Below are 22,328 nucleotides of genomic sequence, written 5' to 3' on the forward strand. Positions count from 1 at the left end.
TACAGAGAGACAGCTCCACAGCAGCCATCCCTCTCCCGCACTTAGGAATCTTGGTGTCCGAGGTCCCTCTCTTCTCTGCCCCCTTCTCTCCACACTCTCCTCTAGGGTGACCTGGAAAGCTTTGGAAGAATGGGGAGTGGTGCTTTCTACAACACCTAAGGGAACTTTGTTGGCTGCCTGGTCACCAGAGAATGCACTCACTGTGTCACCCTTCATTTTGATTCAGATGCTTCCTTGCCTCAGACCCACACTTTATTTTTAAAACTGTATGATCCAGAAAATATTTGGACATTTACGAGTAGGCTAACACATGCTTCGTGTTGTTTTTCTCCCTGCAGTTCTTGAGATGTTGGCAGTGTTTGCTATGTAGACATGACAATATTGTCTGGGCTTTTGTCTTTCAGTATCATAATCTTTTCCTTGAGAGCTAGTTTTGATGGGGGTGGGGGGGGGCAATATATGGCATCTGATGATCTGAATGGAGGAAGGAACTATTAATAGAATAAAGGGTGAAGACAGAAGAGGTACAAAATACTATTTTTTTTAAAAACCAGCTGCGACTATTTCCCTATTCTTACCTAAATTAGGCATCCAATTATTTGCCTATCCTTAGATTATATTCTGATAAGGACTATATATTTTTTTAAAAGTACTTATTCAGATAATTTGATCAAATTCCCACATGCAAAAACTAAGGGAAACTTTATTTCACATAATTCAACTAACATTTCCTATCTTCCCGCTTATAACTTTAGCATTTTTGCCTTTTAAGAATTTTGTCCTTGACATTTACATGATTATAATAAGCTTTTTCAGCATCTCCACTACAGTTTTTTTTATGTATGAGTTAAGGCTGTTCCGGGCTATAGATGAGATTTCTCTTAATTTCTTAATTCTTATGTAATAATGTCTGCCTTAACTATCTCCAAGGAAACTGGAAATATATATCAATCTGTAATCATGGAACATTAGCAGTTCTATCCAAATTTTAATGCACACCCACCAAATTTCACCTTGTAAAATGACTCATTTTCTGTACACTTTATTGCTGAGATTGTGTAATTAAGGCAATGCTAACTAATCCCAATTAAATGCTGAAACCTCAGGATAAACTAGGCAGGTGTGCGCAAGACTCTTTCATATTCAAACACTTCAGAAACACACAGGTATACCTATTTCCTGATTGGGATTAAAAATGTACAGCTCCTACAGGCACTTGAATGACAGGGGAAAAGAGCATTTAACTAGGAGTGTCTGTCACTAGTCAAATTCTGCCTTTAAGAAGTTATGCTGTGGAACCCCAAGAGATTCACGTGGCCTCTCCAGACTCAGACCACCATAAGGAACATTCTCATTGCCATGAAGTTTTCTAGTCAATTTTGGGAATTCATGCACCCAGGGTTAAGAATATCTACACCAGTACACCAGTGATAAAGTTCCTGCTACCTCTTGCATTCTATGCTGCTAAGTCTTGGCAGCTGCTAATGGAAATGGTTTCTTATGTTTTCTTGATCTAGTCACAAGTTTGGTGGTGGAGGATGAGAAATGGTAAATGGCAAACGGCAAATAGCTGTCTTGTATCCATCAGGACATACGATCTGACATATCTGATCTGACATTTCCTGATCTGAAAATCAGGACATACGATCTGACTTTGAATACTGTCAGCCAGTCTGTAAAAAAATCTTAGGACATCCACGTAAGGCATAAATGTGGTTGACAAAGGCATGATCCTATTACTGGTCTGGTGGATTTACTAGTGTGACTGCCTTTTGCACTATATGAAACTTTTCTGGAACCTGCAATGAGATAATTCTTAAGAAAGCCCCTTGGAAACTGGAAAGTGCTTTATAAATGTAGGCAATTGATTTTTTTAAATTTTTTTATGACAGATTTGTACAATAAAGAGCATAAAAATGTTTAATGACAATGTCTTTACATGCCCGATTTTGACCAAACTCATTAACGAACCTGCTGGATCTTGGGTAGAACAATCCTCCATAGCTAAAAATTAACTAGGCATTTTGGAAGAAATGTAAAATTGCTAACAATGCAACTTTTCTGCTTCTTCCCTTGCTTATCGTCTACTTCCTTTCCTTCCTTAAATGTTTCTTGGCCTGTTGACATGTCGGACACTGTCCTGTGAATTACAGTACAAGGCAGGTACCACATAATTCCATGGTGCCTGAATTAGCCTATATTTTCTTGTCAGAACAGTCTAACATCGGCAATTTTATCGAGTTCAACCTGTAAACCCTCTGTGTGGCCCATTCTACAAAGGTCAACCAAGTGCCTACTTCCTGCCATCTACTGTGCCAAATGCATGTGGATTTTATCTTTAAGGCGCTCATGTCATTTTGGGGGGAGACTGGCATGCAGGCTAACAAGCACAATATAGGGAACCATCTTCTTCCATCTACAAAGGTCAGTAGACAGGGGGGTAGGGAGGGCCAGAGAGTCAGCTGCCGTGGCTTCATGCATAACACATGAGTGTCACAGGGCTCCAGGGCAACAAATGCCTTCAGGAGCATGTTGTTCAACTTCTTCCATTTTCAAATGAGAAAAGTAAGACCCAAAGCATGACAGTGACTTGCAAAAGATTGAGTAATCAGTTAATGCGGAACTAGAACTCAGTCACCTTATAGCATGCCCTCTCAACACAGGCAGTCTTGCCCCCCATAGGGGTAAAATTGGTTCTTAGGGGCAAAACAATTTTAGATATTACAGTGGTCCCCTGCAAAGGGCCATAGCACATAAACAGATATATAGTATATCTGTAGTATTAAATTTTCATGGGTGGAGGGATGATTACAGAAAATGAATTATCTAAGAAGGCCCCTTATGAGATGAGGGACAATAATTTTTTTAAAAAGGTTAATTTAGTTGTGGTGGTTTCATGGATATAGGTCTAAACTCATCAAATTGTATATATTAAATAAATAAAGGCATATTAATAGATGTAGGAAACACAATCCCTCAATTTAAATTTTATTCTATACAAAAGTTCATACTTAAAAACCAAATTTATAAAGGCATTCTGATTTACTGGAAACACATGTTGTGGTCACACATATATATGGAAAACATTAATGAGCATCTGCTCTGTGATTGTTATCTGAGTTTTACAAAATTCAAGTACCACTTAAAGTCACATGTCTAATAGGACCAAACATCTACTAAGTGAAAGATTCAGGGATTGGCCAGGACCACCCTGGCAGTCTGGCTCTAGAGCACAAGCTTTCCCTTCCACACTACTCATGATTATTACCCAAGCTTGGAGGCAGTCTGGGTAGTTGCACAGTTGAATGATTTCACTGGTAATGTTAGAATAGAGGGATTATGACTCAATTCCTAAGGTCACCTGTAGGTGTATATCTAAGATCCTGGAAAGTTTAAGGAGCTAGAATAGCAGTAGGATGAGGTGGGGTGGGATGATAATGTACCCTACACAAAGATGGAGTTTAAGAAATCTGAAGAGCACAGCAAAACCATGCTGGGAAGTTGATAGCATGTCTTCCAGAAAGTCAAGGTCAAGGGCAGTGATGGGAACAGATTTTCAAGCATGGCTAGTGCTGAACTAGTTACTCACAAGTAACTCTTACAGGAGGCAGACGTGTACTCTGTGTGCTGGTGAGAAGAAGAAACGATGGAATGCTCAAGACCCCTGCTCCAGGTCCTACTGGTCTCCATTAAAAGCAGCAGGTCGGTTAAGGCCTACGAAAGGGAGACCTGGAGATGCAATTAGACAAGCAAGAAGTATGCTGAAGGAAATACCTGTGAAAGATAAAGGGCTAGAGTGCAGGAGTAGTCAGGGAGCACCTCCAGCCTGTGATGAAGTCTGACCTTTGTGAAGGGAGACAGAAAATGAAAGATGATTGGGTAGAAATAGCCATAGGCTGTTCAGAGAAGCTGTGAGAAAAATCTCAGCCAGGTTTGCAATGGGAATCCCCAGCAAAGTCTGACCTGTAGAGGTCTAATACTCCTGCCATGCTCAGCCATGGGTTGGGAGCAATGCCTTCCCTGTAAATGCCACAGCAAATCCAAAGACGTGACAGCCAGAGTACTTGGCCAACTGAACTCCGCACAGCAGGATCTCTTCAAGGGCAATCTGAGTAGTGGATTCCATGACCACTACAGGCACGTACTCTGGCCATTTTCAAACATTGAGAAACACGCTCAGAGAGGCAGAGCAATGTTCCAGAAGTTGCACAGCTTGTAAATGGCAGAGGCAGGACTTGAACCAAGGTCTATCTGTATCAAACACATCCGCTGTAGGATATTTAAAATTTTATTGAGGTTTTCAACAAATTCTTAAAAGTAGGAAGGGGAAGCTCTGCATTACCTTAGGGCAGAAGGGGAGTGGTCATAGGTCACAATTCACTGATGACATTTAGGATACAAAACTAATTAGCAGAAACTGGATTGTTGACATTCTTGGATTTAAAATTCATGGCTTTAACCATTTGTGGACTCCCTGGTTCATAACTTGAAAGAATTTCAAATTTTACTGATTCATGCATTTGAATATTTCAGGGATAGGAAGTTGATATTCCTGAGTAATCTACTTAGCTAGTGAGAGATGTGCTCATAGCTCACTTAGCAATCACGTCTTGTTTTGGCTTTTGTATGGTGTGTCATTGTCCCATAATTCAGAAACACTCGTGAGGTGAAACCAATTCTATTTCTTTTTGAGAACTGGCGAGAGAGAGAGAAAGAGAGAGAGAGAGAGAGAGAGAGAGAGAGAGAGAGAGAGAGAGAGAGAGAGAGAGAGAGAAAGAAAGAAAGAAAGAAAGAAAGAAAGAAAGAAAGAAAGAAAGAAAGAAAGAAAGAAAGAAAGAAAGAAAGAAAGAAAGAAAGAAAGAAGGAAAGAAAGAAAAAGAGAAAGAAGTGAATTGTTTATGCTGATGATGGAATTAAATGCCTGGAAGAATCCTTAGCTAAAACTTTAACGTTCCCGACACACTAGAGTGAAATATCAAATTTATCTGTGGAACAGTCATACCCTAGACGGATGCATTATGTACGTGGTCCTGTAGAGCAATACAGAAAAAAGACATTTGTGACACCATTTCAAGAGAGTGCTCTGGCTTCAGCCATAATTGTTCTCAAGCAAGAAAGAGATCTTTAAGGAAAAAAAAAAAAAAGGAAGACGCCACCATACTGTATTTATGGAAAATATTATAGGTGGTACTGATGAATTTGGGAGATTCCTAAAGGTCCTATACTTAGCTACAGACCTGCTCCTCCCTCAGTGTTCATCATTTCAGACAATGTCACCACCATTCACCCCGTTGCTCAGGCTCAAATATCTTAGTATCTGCCTTGATGCTTTTGTCTTTCTCACATCACCCCTTTAATTCATCAGCAGATCTTTTGAACTCTAAGTTGGAAGTATATTCTGTATCACAGTTCTTCTCATCACCTCTACTATTTCCCAAACTACCTTCCTAACTCCTTCCCAAACTACCACCAATCTCATGGAAGAGCCCCCTAAATGGTCTCCCAGGTTCTACACATGCCCTCTCTGGGATCCAGGGAGATTGTTGGAAAGTATAAGCCAGATATAGGCAAACAACAAAAAGCCTTCAGTAGCTTTCTGCCTGGTTTAATATAAAGTAGTGTCCTGTTCATGGCCTGAAAACCACACATGATCTGGCCTCTGGCGTCCCCTCTGACTGTATCTTCTCCCCTGCTCCCTCCCTCTGGTTGATCCATGCTTGCTTCTTGGATTTTTTGAATATTATGTGCATGCTCCTCCTAAGGCTTTTGCCCTTGCCTGTAACTCTATTTTTTCAACATATCCATAAGGCCTCTCTCTTCTCTTCCCTAGGATTCTACCCAGAGGTCACCAACACAGATATGCAGTGACACATCAATGACCTTGTCACCCTGTCAGTCTCCGCTTTCTTATTCAACTTTTCTCCATGGTATTTACCACTGTGACATTACATTATATACACAAGGTCTGACGATTAAGTTTGTGAACTAGTTGCAACAATGGTTCTAAACTTTTTTGATATCAGAGGGATTATTCATTATGAATTTGTACCATCTGGACAAACAGTTAATCAAGTTTACTATTTGGAAGTGCTGAAAGGGCTGCATGAAAAAGTTAGACAACCTGAACTTTTCGCCAACAATTCATGGCTCTTGAATCATGACAATGCACCAGCTCACAGGGTACTGTCTGTGGGGGAGTTTTTAGTCAGTAAAAAAATAACTGTATTGGAACACCCTCCCTACTCACCTGATCTGGCCCCCAATGACTTCTTTCTTTACCTGAAGATAAAGGAAATATTGAAAGAAAGACATTTTGATCACATTCAGGACATCAAGGGTAATACAACGACAGCTCTGATGGCCATTCCAGAAAAAAAGTTCCAAAATTGCTTTGAAGGGTGGACTAGGCACTGATGTCGGTGCATAGCTTCCCAAGGGGAGGACTTCGAAGGTGACCATAGTGATATTCAGCAATGAGGTAGGTGGTATTTTTTCTAGGATGATTTTGCGAACTTAATTGTCCAACCTTGTATGTATATCTATACACTTATGTGTATAGATCTCAACTATGCATCTCTCAACTATGCATCTCTCAACATGGGAATATAAGCTCCATGAGACCAGAGAAGTTGTTTTCTTCACTACTGACTCCCCAACACCTAAAACAGTGTGTGGCACATAGTGGGTACTGAATAAATATTTATGGAATAAATAATGAATATCTGGACAATGTGTGCCAATTAGTCATTTAGGATAAACAGACAGTGAAAAGAAGGTAGAGCATCTGTGGAAGACCGTACTGGGCTTGGTTGGAGGTACCAGTCCCATTTCTTCTCCTGGGTCAACCTGACGCTTCCCTGGCCCTTGGAGGTGCTGGGTGTGTCTCGCTGGTCATTAAATAGCCACCAACTCACTGGATACATCCTGATGCAGCAGCTCCTGTGGACATCGGGGAAGAAGAAGTTGTGGGGAGAATTGAGCTGTCATTCAAAATAGGCTCAGAATAGACATTACACCCTATTAATAAATGGAAGAGTTAGGATTGTTGAGACTGACAGGTAGGACTTTTGCATTGTATTACACAAGCAAGCCAGCTTTATTATTTATGAAGACTTCCCTTTCTATTAAAGTTTAAATCACTTTCAGGATGAATCTACAAAATTTATATTGCTATTGTTTAAACAATGAAAAAACATAGTTTACTCTCAGTTGTACAAAATATTAATAGCTGAAAACAGCACACACTTAAATTATGTAAGAGTTAACAAGTCACCTTTTCCTCATGTGAAGCTATTATAAACATTAACACGTTCGAGGCCTTTTGAGACTTTTGAGCCCACTTTTTTGCTTGCAGTGCTCCTATCTCTTTGGAGTGTACTTTTTCTCCTAATAATGACGCCTTTGGCCTTTTGAGCCTTTTGAATCATGCTTCTGCTCAGGCCCGCTCCTATCTCTTTGGAGTGTACTTTCTCTTCTGATAATGGCCCTTGAGCCACTGCTTTCTGCTCGGGCCCACTTCTACCTTTTTGAAATGTACTTTTTCTTCTAATAAACTGCTCTTTCACTACTTAAAAAATAAATAAATAACACGTTCGAAGCCAATGAACATGTTGTCTTCATGTCTGGAAAGTCTATTGCCTATGTATAATTTGGCAAACAGAAACTATTGACAGTTGAAGAATATTAATTCATGGTTTAAAGGTAATCATTAGGCAAAAATATTTATATCAAATTTAAACTGGGTTTACTTTAAAATAGGGTGACAATTTTTTCATTCAATAAGTACTAATCATTGCCTATATTAATTTGGCTTTTTGAAATTTTTTTTTAAAATTTGAAACCAATTTTGCTTTTTAAAAAAAAAAATTATTGGGGATATTGGGGAACAGTGTGTTTCTCCAGGGCCCATCAGCTCCAAGTCGTTGTCCTTTAATCTAGTTGAGGAGGGCGCAGCTCAGCTCCAAATCCAGTCGCTGTTTTTAATCTTTAGTTGCAGAGGGCACAGCCCACCATCCCAGGCAGGAATCGAACTTGCAACTCTGTTGTTCAAAGCTTGCACTCTAACCAACTGAGCTACCTGGCCACCCCTGCTTATTGTAATTTGATCCCGAAAAGTCGAGTTACTTTTCAACTAACTTCATTTAACTTTCTCAGTTTTCCTTTATAGGTAGGTGGTTTGTGATTCCCTATAACAGTCAGATAATACTTGTAAAAAATCTCTTCATTCCTATCACAAAAATATGAAAACTGTCATGTGGCAATAAGTGATACAAAAGTTTGAATTAAGTGATAGAATCTATTTATTTGTTCTAAATGTGAGAGGTCTTGTATAGAGACTATGTTTAATTTTTGAACCATATTTAATTTAGTACTTTGCGTCCGATAATGGTTCAAGTGATATCTGATGACTACAAATACTACAAAAGATATTCTGTCTTTCTAGGCTATCACTTTCTTTATCTTTTAGCTAAAGGGGACAGGCTTGATATGTCCATATAATAATGAAAAGAAATTATGTTCAGGGTAAAAAGGAAAAATCAATCAGCTACTGATTAACAATACTACATTGATTTCTTCTTCTCAAATAGTGCTGACTAGGGAACTCCTCTTTCCAGAAAGATGGAATAGATACACCTTTCCTTGGTATTTACCAAAATGAGTTGAAAACTTATGTATACACAAAAATTTGCCCATGATGTTTATAGAAGCTTTATTCATAATTACCAAAACTTGGAAGCTAAAGGTTCTTCAACGAGTGATATAGCCATACAATGAAGTACTATTCAGTGTTCAAACAAAATGAAAGCCACCAAAGCCACAAAAAGACATGGAGGAACCTTAAGTACGCATTGCTAAGTAGAGGAATCCAATCTAAAAAGTCTATATGCTGTATGATTCCAACTCAGACATTCTGGAATGGGCAAAACTATAGAGACAGTAAAATGATGGGTGATTGCCACGAATTTGCAAGTCGGGTGGGGATGAATCGGTGGAGCACAGGGAATTTTTAAGTCAGTGAAATTATTCTCAGTGACTATGTAGTGGTGGATACATATTATGTACTTGTCAAAAATCATAGAATGTACAACACATAGTGAACCCTAACGTACATGATGAACTTTTGTTAATGATAATGTATCAACATTGGTTTATCAATTCTAACAAATATACCACATTGGAGCAAGATGTTAACAATCGGGAAATTTGGGGCAGTGGGGGAGGGAACACGAGAGGGAGGGTAGGTGGAGACTCTTTAGTCACTGCTCAATTTTTATATAAACTTAAAACCTCTAAAAAACAAAGTCAATATTAAGTTTTGAAAACGTTTTTTAAAAATTACACAATTATACGCTGTCTATAATAACTTCAATGCAACTGTAATAATAGACCGAAAGTAAAAGGTTAGGGAAAGTTATATCATGCAAACAAAAGAAATCAGATAAAGTAGACTTGAGAGCAAAGAAAATGACCAGGTACGGAGAGGACCATAACAACTAAAACGTTAATCCACCAGAAAGACCAAGCAATCACACTCTGGGCATTTATCCCAGAGAAATGAAAAATGGTGGAATTGTTCTGTATTTCAATTGTGGTAATGGTTACATGAATTACACATGTGGTAAAAATGGTATAGAACTATACACACGTTATACCAATGTCAGCTTCCTGTGTTTGATATTGGACTATAATTATACAAGATTCGGGGAAAACTGAGTGAAAGGTATGTGAGACCTCTCCTGGTTATCTTTGCAATTTCCTGTAAGTCTATAATTATTTCAAAAGCAAAACTTGAACAGAAAAGATGGTGCTATTGAGAAAGTGATATTTTAAAGTACGGTTTATGTCATCTGCGTTAATTTCACCTGTAGTTGTCCTACCAGCTATTGCTTTATGGTCACCCGTGAACTTTCTTCAGCAGCCCTCCCTCTGTAAGGTCTGCCAGCTGTCCCTCCGGGTTTCTGGTGACTCTCATTACAGCAGCCCTCAGTCACCTTGCCAGCTGTGGCTCTGTACACACTGTTAAACAATTTTAAGCCATCCTGTATACGTTGTTGCAGGTGTGACTTTTCTATCAAAGGTGTTTCCTACATTTTGCCTTTTTGAAGTACCTCAGAGATATGACTTGCCCTTTACTGAATTATTTTTCAAAGAACCTTAGGCATCTATTTTCCTCATTTTCACTTGGTTTATTTAGTGAAATTCCCCAAAGGAGAGGTAAAAAAGGCAGACACTGAGAATAGATGTATCCGGGTTCTACCAGTGGGTGATGAGCTGAATTACCAGCGATTCAGGATGGCTAGGACATCGAGGGTGACAGGAATGGTAACAGCCAGGAGAATTTCTTGATATTCATGGAACAACACAGCAAGGCTCCAAAAATTCCATTTTGATTTACCTGAGTTGGTTATGTGGAATGCTGGATGCTCATAGGCATCAGCTTGACAGCTTCAAAAAAATAATGATACTCACATCTAACCCCTAGACCAGGTAAATCAGAATTTCGAATTTAATATATATCAAAGATAGGTGAATATATGTGTCTATATGCATATCAGATTTCATACATGCCAGTGGTATAAAAAGTATGTTAATAATATGTACTATGGAGGAAACTAAGGTTGAAAGGGTAATAGGAAGTGAGTGTGTGTTGTTGGAGAGGTTGCAAGTTAAAAATGTGTGGTCAGAGACGGTCTTCCGTGCCTGCTTTATTCTTGTTCTTCGCAAAGTTCTTTCAATATAAGGCACAACCCTTAGAGAAGGAAGTCCTGTAATATATCATTGTCAACTTGCATTTATTAAGCATCATTATTGATATAAGAAAGTTCTCTTGAGAGTAAATATTTATAAATCTAAGCAATTAAGCCTGATTGCTATCTCATAGTTTAGAATAAGCTGGAACGAAAGTGACTCATTGAAATCACTGTTTGCATTAGGTACACTGTACTAACACATTGCAATATGTTCTGTAGTTCAGAATATTACTTCCTTTCAAGACTAAGATATCCTGAAAAATCAAAGTTCATTTGGAGCAAACCATTTTCTTTTTAAATATATTCCCTCTTAAGATTATTGAAATACTATTCGATCATTGTACAATACTTAGGGGGAAAAAAAGGAAAAAATTAACCATGCTCTTACTGTTAATATTTTGATTTATGTTCATCTAGTTTTTTTTATTCATGTATGCATATGTAGGATCTTAATTTTTTCTTTTTCCCCCCTCCCTTTTATGTTTTAAAAAACATACCAAAACTAGACAAAATATAATTATAAACATACATTATACATAGTGTATGTTTATATTTACTACTTATAGTATAATTTTGTATTATAGTTATAAATTGTAAGTAAGACTTAATTGAAATATTTGGGAAGTGAATATTCTAGAAAATGTAATGTTCTGTTGCTTTTTCTCCTATTTTGCCTTAGCCATTCACACTTGGCCACACCCAGATTTGGTTGTCCACATCTGAAGGCTCAAATTCCAACTGTGACTCTCAGATTACAACATTCTAATCTTCTCCTTTTGTTATTCAGCTTTCTCTTGCTACATAACTTTTCAATCTTATTGATCCTTCCAGCCTCTTGAACTTTCTATTTTCTTCCCACCACTCCCCTTTCTCCTCAATTCCTTTTGTATCTTACGCAGATTCTGCAATCCACATCTAAGAACTTCCACGTGAGAGAACCTCCTGAAGAACATCCTTTTATGGGCAGTTTTTCCATCGTGTCCCTTGGTCTCCCATTCATGAACCAATATTACTATGTTCATTTTGCCAGTCTGAGCAAACCTAGAGTCTTAATACTGCCAGAGAAAGTCACCTAAGGACGTAGACTGGTTCCACCTTGGCCTCAGATGGGTCCTCAAAAATGTCAGAAATTGTTTCAAGTTCCTGTTATGGTAACCATGCCAACCCTCCTTCGCTGTCTTTAACCTCTTCTCCAACTTTTCCCCAGGCCCCTCAGCAGATACCTTTTCTTCTTACTTCACACAGAAAATGCAACATGTCACACAGGAACTCCTCATCTTACTTCTGTATCTCAGCTGTACCCTTGCCCACTTTTGAAACCATCCTTCCCTCCTTTTCTCTTTTCTCAACAGAAGAAATGTCTGTACTGCTTAAGATCAAGTCATCCACCCCAGCTTGAGCCCCCTTTCCTCCAATATATATTTTTTCTCTCTTATATTTTCTTTCTCACCCTCTCTTGGGTCCTTCCTTTAGACCAGGGGCTCCAAATCTCGCTGTGCATTAGACTTCCCTAGGGAGCTTTTGAAAAAGTATAGCTGCCTGGGCCTCACTCCAGAGTAATTAAATCAGAATATCCATGGGAAGGGTCCAGCCAGGGGTATTTTTTAAAGCTTCCCAGCCAGCATTACTTGACGGCTCTGGTTGAGACTATTGCCTTAATGATTTAACACACTCAATTCTTTAATGTACAAAACCGTCTCTCATTTGCCCCTATCTCCTGCATTTTACAATCAAACTTCTTGGAACAGTTGTCCATACTCGCTGCCTCCCTCACTATCAGCTCATCCCTAATTCAATTTTGCTTTCGCTTCCCGGGCTCTGAATTCCATACACTCCTCATTCCTAAAATCAAGGCCACTTCATCCTCAGTTGTACTTGACCTAACCAGAGTCTTGACACTGTGGCTGTTCTTTCCCCCGTGAGACCCTTGGTCTTCCTGCTTCTCTAATCCTCCTGCTCATGATTTTGCTTCCTCCCCTTGCTGCTCCCCAATCCTTCTGGGTACTAGTCCTCCATGCCTGCTCTTTGATGGTTGGGTCTATTGCTGTTCCAGCTTCGTCTTCTCTTCCTCTTCCTCTGGAGACCTCTCTCATGAATTTCATCTGTTGCCATGGTTCCCACTGTCATTCATAACCTGAAGTGAGACCCAAGCATCCATGAAACTAGCTGCACACCTGTAGCTCCAAATGTCTTTTGAACGTCTGTATTGCTAAATAAATAAATGAAAGAAAGAAAGAGAGAGAGAAAGGAAGAAAGAAAGAAGAAAGAAAGAAAGAAAAAAGAAAGAAAGGAAGGAAGGAAGGAAAGAAGAAGGAAGGAAGAGAAAGGAAAGGAATGGAAGAAAAATTTGCTGTTCTTTGCTATTAATATATACTCCTGAAATTCTCAAATAAGGAAATATGCCTGGTAAGTATTTATAGAAAGAAAGTTAATGTCTCAGTGCAATGATAGGCCCTTAAAGTTTTACTGGGCAAAACTGATCCTTTTCAAAGCTATGTTCTCAGCACCCTACTCAAACAGGTCCTTGAAGTTTGCACTCTTGTAATTGAAGAGTATCATTGCTCGCCCCAGCTGAGAACCCTGGGCTAAGAATCACCAGGGGTTGTGGCCCCTCCCTGCCCCAGACAACTCATGGCAGGGTGTTGCATTGTGCTTATGTGTAAAAGAAAGCCTTTCATTTGGATGTGTTAAGGAGCTAGACTGGTCGTTTCGTTTCTACAAAAATGCTGATTTTGTTATAGCTTTCACAAGAAGTCAACCCTGAATGAATGATGGAAGAAAAACACCACCTAAAACTAAGATACCACAGGGGTGGGGAAGAACTGGTGTGGTGTGTGATTGGGGAGGGGCTGCGGTGAGTGGTAGGAAGTGGCTGTGACGCTGATGTGGTGGGATGATAAAATAGGAATGATGCTGTGGATTTCTGCTTTTGCTCTTGCTTGTGCCTTCTGCCAGACCATGCCTGTATGGGCACGTGCAGAAACCTAGAGTTCTAGTTCAAGGGTCCTTGAGGAAAATCAGAGCAGCACAGATCCTGTGCTTAAGAGGAGCTGAGGAGGAACAAGTGGGGACTGACTTTAGACAGTGCTTTCCCCACTGCTATCCCTTCAAAGCCCCCAGGTGGGGAATTATAATCTAGAGAGTGTCCTAGGCCTCACACTGTGTGGAGTGGGTCATGTGAGCAGGGTGAGGAAAAGTGAAGAAGCTCCATGCTGAGGAGTTGTTCTGAGCCATGAGTACTGGTTGATTAATGTGTTTAGAAGTCGGGGCCCATCCACTCCTCCTCCTCCGAGCTCACTGGGCTCAAGCTTTCTGGGGTCCTGCCTGATGCACTGTCCTATACATTCAAGGTAAACGGGAGCTTACAAAACAAAACAGCAAGACGTTTGAGGAGCACTTCCAAAGAAAAATATATTGCATTACAGTTCCCATAAGAAGGGGGACTCAGAACATATGGGCCAATAATTTAAATGTAGCCCAATAAACACAAAAAATGAGATAAGAAAAGGGAAGCACAATTTTAAAAAAGAAGAAAAGAAAATAAGAACCAAGCGGAAATATTTGATATTTCCCCAATTATAATTTTAATAAAGCCCACATCAATGTGAAGAGTAACAGAATGGATGCAACTGAGGCATGAAGAAGCAAATTTGAAGATCAGACTGGAAATATCTCCCAGAAGGCAGGAAAGGGCAAAGAAATAAACATTATAAAACAACAGTTATGGGATATACAGGATATGGAGAATATCTAAATAATAGGTACCCAAGAAGAGAGAAAAATAAAAAACGGAATGGTGGAAATATTAATAAAAATTTAAGAAATAATAAATTAATGAATTCATTAATTTATTTATACAATTAAAAAATTATTTATATGTTTATAAATAATAAATAAAACTTGCAGGATTAATTTTAAAAATAAGCCTTAGGTTGAAAAGACATATAGAGACTAAAGAGGAAAGATAAATAAAAACACCCAAATCTTACAGTGAAATTTAATCATGCCAGAGACAAAGAGGAAATTCTAAAATCTACATATGTAGGGAGAAAAATAAAATAGAACAAAAATCAGATTACTGTAGAGAGTAGATTAGTGTTTAAAAGGTATTGAAGAAAAAACCTTAAAACAGAATTTAATATCCAGGCAAACTGTCATTCAAATATGAGGGCATGCAAAAATATTGGCATGCAAGGCTTTAGATACCTTGCTAAACAATACAAAACTCCTCATTGAAAGAAGTTTATGTAAAGTATTTAAATAAGACAGACAAGTCTAGGAGATGCTGCAAAAGGTAGCTTGAAGAAAAGATGCTGAAATATTTTAACATGCTTTGTTGTACTTACAGATTGCTATGACCAACAACCAAAAGTTTGTATGGTATTAATCTGATGAATATTAGGGATAGAGTACACTGAGGGATGTGAGAATGTGCTAAAATTCTTGTCTTTTGGGTGATTAAAATGAAGCATAGAAAGAAACATGAGCTAAACATGCCAGTTAAAAAGCAAACATTAACAGATATATGCAGCTTACAAAAGACACACCTAAACATATTGGATACAAAGCCTGAAGATAAAAGCATGTTTAACACATGCCATAAAGATACTAACTAAAAGAGAGTTGGTGTATCCATAGTAACAGAAAATTTAAGACAAAGAGATGAAGACTGTAACTGCATAGTGAGAAAAATGTTCACGTCACTAAACATTTAATAAGACCTTTAAAACATGTGAGGCCAAAATTGGCACAACAGGAGGAAGATATTCAGAAATTTAACATCATAATGAGATGTTATCTATTGAAGGCTAACTAACTATACAAAAATGAGCAAGTAAACAGAAGACCCTAAACAACCAAAACTTAAGTTTGACCTAGTGAACTTTTAGGAGATCTGCTTCTCACAAGTATAAAATACTTATACTTCCTTAGCAAACATAAAACATATATAAAAATTGATCATGTATTCAGCCATAAAAAGAGCCTCAAAAATTTTAACATAGAGATATTATACTGACTATGACCTTTGACCATAATTCAAATCAGACATAAGTTAATACCAAAAAAAGGTAAATTAAAAATTCTCAAGTACTTGTAAATTAAAAATAACATTGTTGAATAATAGGTGAATTAAAGAATAATAATAAATATTTTAAAATACTTAACATCAACTGGTAATAATACATATATATTATTATTCTTTTTTAAGAATAGTATAATGGTTAATTTTATGTGTCAATTTGCCCTGGCTAAGGGATACCCAGGTAACTGTTAAAGCATTATTTCTGGGTGTGTCTATGAAGATATTTCCAGGAGAGATTAACATTTGAATTGGTAGACTGAGTAAAGAATGTGTGCCCTCACCAATGTGGATGAGCATCATCCAATCCATTGAGGGCTTGAATAGAACAAAAAGGCTGAGAGGAAGGGCACATTTTTCCTCTTTTCTTGAGATAAGACGTCCGTCTTCTCCTGCCCTTGGACATCAGGACTCCTGGTTCTTGGGCCTTCAGACTCAGGGACTTAACCCAGCACTCTGCTCACCTCCCGGGAGGTTCTTTAGATTCCACATATAAGTGAGATCATACCATAACATAAAACTACCCTCAACGTTTTGATAGTGTACTCTATTCGAGGAAGTCACCATGGACAGCCCACACTTACAGAGTGGGGAATGAAAAATTATTTAAAAAGTGATGCTTGAAGGAAATTTATAGCTTTAAACACTTGCATTAGAGAAGAGTTAACCATCAAAATTAATGAACCAGTGTCTATCTTTAGGACTTAAATAATGAATATCAGAATAAACCCAACGAGTAGAATAAAAGAGGAAAACTAGAGCCAAAATCAATACAATGGAAAACAAAGATATGGTAGCTATCAACAAAACTTAAAGTTGGTTCTCTGAAAAATGAACTAAAATACACAAATCTCTGAAAACACTGATCAAGAGAAGACTCCAAACAATACTGTGAGAGAATTGGAATATTATAGTCTGTGTAGTCAGCTTCTAGCTTTTGAATCCTTCCTTCTTTTCTTCCTGCATTGAAGTTATTAGTAACAAAGTTTCATATTCTGAATTTGTGGACTATTTTTTCACTACAGTGCTCATGATTCACTTCCCTTTACCCCAGTAAGCAAACAGACCCTTTAGTCAAGGACATTGCTTTCAGTTCTTAGCACTGAAGCCAAGAGAGTGGCAGGTACTAGTATTGGAGATAAGGTCTCATTGAAGGTTGGGGTCTCCTGAATCAGATATGGAGATGTGCATTGTACAGCAGGGATCAACAGCTGTGAAAGGATGAGCAGAGTGAGCTGTCAAACTACCATCTAGTTCAGCAAAGCCTCAGCCAGCCAGGTAGGGAGGTCAGGAGTGAGTAGCCCACCAGAATGTCTCCTGCTGGCTGAAATGAGCACATCTTTCTGCATTTGCATCTCACAGTCACCGGATGTAGGCTGCTCCAGGAGGGGCATGACCTTGGGCATAGGTCCTGAGTGCATGAGTTCCCCTCTATAGCTGAGGGAAACTCTAAAGGGGCTGATAGCTGGGCACTCTCAAAACTTAATCTTGAAGAAAATGAACAAGATGAGAAGACTAACACTGCTGGCTATCCAAATTTACTATAAAGCCGCAGTAACAAAGACAATAAGGTATTGGCATAAAGATGCACAAATATTCCAATAGAACTAAAAGGGTTCAAAATAGACCTATCCATATATGACAATTTGATTTGTTCAAAATGGTATTGCAGTGGATTGGAAGAAAGAATGGTCTTTTAATAAATAATGTTGGGTCATCAGATATTATATCAGTCAAGGTCCAGTGAGGAAAGCAGAAATCACACCATTTATTTCCACAGAGAACATTGAATGTGGGAAATGTGGTAAACAAGTGTCAGGGAATTGCAGTGGCACAAAGGGCACAGTTAAGTAATACAGATAGTATGTGGGAAGCAGCTACCACTGCTAGGGCTTAGCATCCAAAAGGAAGGGGTTATGACTATTAGACCCTGAAGCTTGGAGAAGAGGCCATCAGAGTGGGACCCAGATCTCAGAGGAAAAGGTACCACTGGCTGGTGCTGATTTTTCTGAAGAAATGCAATGAGGCTGGTTCTGAGGGTGTGGAAATAACTGGCAAGTGAAACAACTGCTGTGGAAAACAAGGCCATTGCTGTGCTGAAGAGTCAATGCTGGAGTGAACAACGAGGAGCATGTGCCTGGTCCACCTCCAACTTCCAGTCTCCCTCCATGGTTCCCAGCTGGTGGGAAATAGCGTAATAGAAAGCACTGATATCGACATTAAACAGTGAATCTTGATCCCTACCACATTATACACAAAGATCTATGACAGATACATTTTTTTAAATTTAATTAAGAAAGGTAAAACATAATCCTTTAGAAGAAAATAGACAACACAGGGAGATATCTTTGAGAGAGAAGACAGGAGAGAAAGTGAAAGTGAAAAATGTTAAAAGAGGATGAATTTAGGTGAAGGGTATATTAGTGTTTATTGCAATATTTTTTCGACTTTTTGTGGTTTGAAAAAATTTCAAAATAAAAAATTTGAAGCAAAATAAATAAAAGGACAGTGATGAATGACAACTAAAAAGATACAGTAGTATCCCCATTTTCTAAATTACTTCCCAGCCTGATGCACTTCTGATGCAGATATTTGTAAACATGCTGTTCAATACCAGTGTTACTACATTTTTCCCTATAACTAGGTTAAAAAGCTTCTTTGCCAGTACAATAAAAGTTAAACTGCAAAAGTAATGTAATAGTCTCAGCTGCAATAGGAAAGAAATATTCATTCAATTCTTACCGAAATACATATAAGATGATTAATTTGACTGTTGCTAGGGCCAGTTTAATTAGTTAATATCACCTTTAAATGAATACAAGCTTTGTGGCCAAGGCCAATTTTAAAATATTTTAAATATTTATATTGTCAAAGAAAAGTCCAAAGGAAAAGCAATCAAAACAAACAAGTTCTTAAAAATACTCTTTTTCCTGTTATCTCTCCTTGTCATCTACACATTCTACAAATGCCAAAATGCTTCTCTAAACCTGAAACATCTCTTATTTCTCAGTTCCAAAGCAGGCTTATTTTCTCCATGCAGTTTCCTATGTTTTTCCTTCTTCTCTTATTAAAAAAATTAATTAATATATAGTTGACATACAATATTATATGAATTTCAGTTGTACAACAGTTATTCAACATTTGTATACCTTATGAAGTGATCCCCACAATAAATCTAGTAACCATCTGTCACTGTACAAAGTAATTACTATATTATTGATTATATTCTCTGTGCTGTACATTACATCCTTGTGACTTATTTGTTTTCTACCTGGAAGTTTGTACCTCTTATTCCACTTCACCTTTTTTGCTCATCCCCCACTCCCTTCCTATTGGCAACAGTTTGTTCTCTATATCTATGAGTCTGTTTCTGTTTTGTTTTGTTTGTTCATTTGTTTTTTTTTTTTTCAGATTGCATATGTAACAGAAATCATATGGTATTTGTCCTTCTCTATCTGACTGATTTCACTTAGTATAATTCCAGTCCCTCCTTTCTTTATTATTTGTTTTAATTTTTTAATGTAAAATCCTACATCCCAGGTTCTGGCTTTCCCCAGTTTTGCAATTCTTTTCACCTTTTATTTTTAGGATAAGATGCTAACTTCTACAAAAAAAGAAATCCTACAATCCAGTGGCTTAAAGGACAAAGATATATATTTTTCTCATCTTAACAGTTCTGAGATAAGTGCTTGGTGAGTCGGCTCTGCTCCATGTGGTCATTCAGTGACCCAGGCCTCCTGCATTGTCTGACTCCCCACAGTTTCCTAAGACAGTGTCATCATCTGCACAATTGCAGTTTGGTTAACCTGGGTTCCAGCAGACAGAAAGGGGGAAAATAGAATCTTGAGGAGGTAGTCCGAAGCCTCACATCAGAAGAAGCATATTTAATTTCCACTTGTGAGAATTTTGTCACACGGCCAGACTCAAATATAAGGGAGTCTGAGAAATGTGATTTAGCTATGTGTCCAGGAAGAAGGGACAAATAATGAGTAGATTTAATGGGTGATCAAAAGTTTCTCCATACTACCTAATATTATGCAGTAATTTTTTAAAAAGCCTGAAGATTAGTGGTGTGTGTGTGTGTGTGTGTGTGTGTGTGTGTGTGTGTGTGTGTGTTGGAGGTGTTTATGATTGTGGTTGTGAATAGGCCAATGCTGTTTGTGCCTATTTTTTTATCTGAAAATGATTTTTTATGTGTATTTACCTGCTCAGTTCAACTAATACTTCTTGATCATCTGTTATATACTAGGTACAATGTTAGACACCAGTAATACAAATCTATATAATTGGTTCTTTGCCATTCAGTGGAAAAGACAAACATAAAAAAGATGATGTTGCTAGACTGTGGTATGTTAAAGGGAGTTTTTGATGGAAGAAGATACATTTGACCTAAAATAATGACTTTTATTCTCAAATAAAATGTTTCTGTTCACATTTTCTCATCAAACCTGAAGTTAACATTTTTTTTTCTGCTTATAACTCCTTCCCCTACCCCCTCCAAAATATTTCTTCAATCCATATGGTTCTAGTGGCAGCCATCCATCATGGTATGACACCTCATTATAGTGATTGGAATAGAGGTTAGCACATGACCAAAATCAGACCAATCAGAATTCTCTCTGGGGGAGATGTTTCACAATTGTTCTGGGGAAAGAGTTGTCTTTCTTCCCTGGTTGCAGAACTACTAAAATGTGTGCTGTGTGTAGGCTGAAAGCCAGAATTCTCTCTGGGGGAGATGTTTCCCAATTGTTCTGAAGAAAGAGTACTCTTTCCTCTCTGGTTGCCGAACTACTAAGATGTGTGCTGTGAGTAGCTGACAGCCATGTCCCTTGTCTTGAGAAGAAACCTACCTGGAGTGGCAGACAACTTGCACAGAGAATCAGAAACAAGAGGTAGAATTTTAGTCTTTAGTTCTTCTCATACCTAAAGTCATGTGGTTTAGGCATGGGAGCCAATAAAATCCTCCTTTTTTGTTTAAAGTAGTTTAAGCTGGGTTTCAATCATTTGCAATCATGAGTCCCAAATAATGTTGTCATGGAATCTACATATGGCATATTTTTTAGGGTAGGATTTTCTTAAGAATAAAATTCTGTCTAACTTTTGAAGTAAAGGCAAATTGAAAATAAGATGCTATTTTTAAAATGGAAAAGAATGATCATGAACGATAGAAATAAGGATATCAAGGCAAAATACATAACATTGGAACTCATTTAAAGTCTATTTTGAAATATAAAAATTCTCCAAGAAACTATATGAGAAAACAACCCCCTCCCAAAATGTAAATTAGTCTCAGATTCCATAATTGGGAATTTTATTTCAAGTTAAGTTAGGGGCTTACTATTCTTGTCTCCAAATACTAGATTCTATTTACATAGTGTTAAGAAATGATTCAGTTTCAAACATTAGTCCTTTTAAAAATACTTTTATTATGATAGTTGAAGCAAGACAGGTATAAAAAATGGGACATTTTAAACTTGTAACGTCTCAACCTGAATAAATTGTGCCAACCATGTGTTAAATATTATATTGTGCTAAAATTGAAAATGGAACTGAACTTGGTATATACTTTATAGACAGCAAAGGAAAGGATAAACATAAAATTCTGGAACAAAGAGTGACAGCTGCCGTAGCTTTTATAGTTAATTTGTTTCTCTGTTTCTTCTGCTTTCGTTATCTTCATCTACATCCAAATTTAAATGTTCTCCTTGGCCCTAATTTCTACAATGGCCGGGCATTCTGTAGTCAAGTCTTGTCTTCAAAATGCTCCCAATTCTTGCTCCAAAGTTCTAACCTCTGTGAAGTGTGGCCATCTTCCACTAGACAATAAATGCTCATTCATTAGAAATTCCAGATCAATAGCAATTTTGCAGAATTTTACGCTTTGCCCTACAGTGCTAGTTAGATGAGTATATCAAATAGAAAGGTCCAATCACTCTATAGGAGCTGGCTTTCAAATAATGTCTATAATACATAACACGGTTTTTAAATTCTTCAAATTTAAAACTGTTTATGTTTTGGTTGGTGTTGTTTTTCAGTTTCTTTGGCTCCCTCCTGTCTTGCTTCTCTCTCTGGTTGGCCAGTCTGCAGACGTTAGCCTAACCATTGCATCCTCAGGGTGCCCTCTCTCACTGCCCCGGCTAGGTTTGCTGTCTCTGTTTATAAAAATTGTAGTATCTGACAGATACTACATCTGCCTTTTTGCTACTGTATCCATAGCATGGAGCCTGGCACAACCAATACAGCTAATATTGATAAATCAAATTTTCAATATAGCAAGCAATTGTGAGAAAAATTCAATTAATGCCAGAAATCTGGAAATGTATTCTGCAACAGCCTCATAATTCAATAGGAACATTTCCTTAAAAAGTTTCTTTTTCTGATGATTTAATGGCCACATGTCCATGGAGCAGGGTGAATTTACAATTTCAGCTAGGTCACTGGGTGGTAAAACAAAAAATTAACAGATACTGCAGTAAGCATTTGCTTAAACAAGAGAA

This window comes from Rhinolophus hipposideros (assembly GCF_964194185.1).
Source record: "Rhinolophus hipposideros genome assembly, chromosome: 13".
Lineage (NCBI taxonomy): Eukaryota > Metazoa > Chordata > Mammalia > Chiroptera > Rhinolophidae > Rhinolophus > Rhinolophus hipposideros.